This window comes from Monopterus albus, unplaced genomic scaffold, assembly GCF_001952655.1.
Source record: "Monopterus albus unplaced genomic scaffold, M_albus_1.0 scaffold318.1, whole genome shotgun sequence".
Lineage (NCBI taxonomy): Eukaryota > Metazoa > Chordata > Actinopteri > Synbranchiformes > Synbranchidae > Monopterus > Monopterus albus.
Window position 1 is genome coordinate 511,775 of NW_018128198.1, and position 2,445 is coordinate 514,219.

Genomic DNA, 2,445 nt, shown 5'->3' on the forward strand with positions numbered 1-2,445 from the left:
GACGGTGGTACATACCGTGCAGAGGTTTGTCCTTCCATGAGGGTTCCTGCTCTTCCTTCCCTAGTTCCTCTGGTTTCTGCTGCCTGAGGTGTTCACTAAGCGTGCCATCACTCGGGGCCATCTTCCTGGTGTATTCATGGATCTTTGTTGTTTCATCCTGGATAGTGGCTCTGACGCTCACTAATCCTTGGTCTCCTTCCTTCTGCTTAGTGTACAGTCTCAGGATGCTGGACTTGGGGTGAAACCCACCGTGCATTGTAATGAGCTTCCTTGTCTTGATGTCAGTGGCCTCTATCTCCTCCTTTGGCCGGAGGAGACATTCATGGACAAGAGAGGAGAACAGGGAACTATTGGAATGCTACTACACAAGTAACCCCAGCGAGAGGGGGTACACACGGAGGATGTGGGACCTATGGATACTTCGAAAGCCAACATCTAGACTAATATCGAAACAAGTAGTAGCTCAGTGCTCTAATATCCACAAGAAGCACCTGCTATATATATATAGCCTTTATCTTAGGCCATAACAGCTTAAGGCAGTTTGGCTTTTCTTCACTGTTCAGCTCTGCTGTTTCTTTGTGCTACTATTTATCTACTTTATACTTCACTTGTGTTGCTTGGCGTTCCGTGTGGACGGCAAAGTAAGAATGTCTTTGTACAGGGAAACGCGTTTCCTTACTGTGCATATGACAATAAACACTTTGAACCTTGAACCTTGAAGAGTCATTATGATGAAGCCTCCACAAGCTGCCAAGCCAGGGGACTCTCCTATGTGTTGTTACATAAATGCAGAAGTTTTAGATCTCTTCCCTCTTGTCATCCCTCCCGTGGCCAGTGAAGTTGTGTTTGAACAGGAGTAAATCTGAGAACTTGGCATGTGTTTACTTGGCAGTACTCTCTATTTATTAAGCTGAGCCCCAGTGTATTGTACCAGGCCAGTGCTGATCACAGTCTATTAGCTGTCCTTCCTCATTTACCAAAGGCAAACAGAGGCTTAACTGTGGCTTTGAAGCTGCAAACAATTAAAACTCCACACACTGTGTCGTGTGACGGCAGTGGAGCTGTATGCACGGTTTACTCTGAGCCGTTTGTCTTTTCTCCCAATTCCAGTCAATAGGTGCACATTGATGAGAAGTACCAAAAACTGTCTGTTGCCTCTCTAATGAGGGCACATTTTCAGCAATTTAATATTGAGCATGTAGCAATATGGAGTTTCTACCTCTTATCCTTTGTTTTTTGTGCATAATGAGGCTGCACAGTGGACTCTTAAATGCTTCATTAAATGGAGGCTTCCTGGAAAATGATGTCTGTCTGAGGGTCCCTGTGGCGTTTTAGGACTGTAGTAGCACTATGGGGCCGTTTTTCTGAGTAGGTTCCTGTTTGTTTATCCAGTGCAGGAGATGTAATAGAGTCCATCCAATGGTGTCATGCTATTCCACTGATCAACAGATGGTGGTAACACACCATGAAACGCTGCAGTGCACCAGTAAAGAGAGGAAACAAGACCAGCAGACTAGAAAACACATATATGAATGTTTCATTTAAAATACTTTAAAAATCGGCCTTGCTATTTTTTAAATCGGAAGAAAATGCACTTGACATGTTTATGACCATGTACAAGTAGAGCAGCTGAAATCAACGGTTCATCTTCTGAACTGATGTTCCATTGGTTTATAGTTATGAGTGGCACTGCACGTTTTAAAGATTAATGTGCAGTCGGCAACTATTATTATTCTACTAGTAATAATATATAGTATATTATATTTGTTCAAATCCCAGTTCCAAGGACGTTGGGACACCGTGTAAAACATAAATAAAAACAAAATACAATGACTTGCAAATCCTTTTTGACCCATATTTAATTGAATACACCACAAAGACAAGATATTTAATGTTCAAACTGATAAACTTTATTGTCTTTTGCAAATATTCACTCATTTTGAATTTGATGCCTGCAACATGTTGGGACAGGGGCATGTTTCCCGCCGTGTTACATCACCTTTCCTTTTATAACAACACTTAATAAGCGTTTGGGAAGTGAGGACACTTAACTGTCGAAGCTTTGTAGGTGGAATTCTTTCCCATTCTAGCTTGATGTACAACTTCAGTTTCTCAACAATCCGGGGTCGACGTTGTATTTGCGCCACGCATTTTTAAAGGGAGACAGGTGTGGACTGCAGACAGGCCAGTCTAGTACTCGCACTCTTTCACTACCTTGGGTTTGTAATAATGTCATACTCTGTTAGTGGTATACTCACCTGTTGCTCAGAGTTTGGAACATGGCATCATTGTTTAAAGCAAGTCAGACAGATCAAGAAATACAAGTGTCCAAGTGCTGAGACAATCAGACAGGATCTAAACAAACTAGCAGTATTATCATCTCTCCTACATTATAATGGAGGAGTCCGAATGACATATACAGTGTGTATGTGTATATATATATAT

The 2,445-nt window shown here is 41.9% G+C and overlaps 1 protein-coding gene across 2 annotated transcripts in view; it reads left to right on the forward strand.

Annotated features, from left to right (window-relative positions):
* Window positions 1-2,445, forward strand: part of pdia5 (protein disulfide isomerase family A, member 5) — a 63,725-nt gene that overhangs the window by 50,459 nt on the left and 10,821 nt on the right. The gene's annotated exons all lie outside the window — the stretch shown is intronic.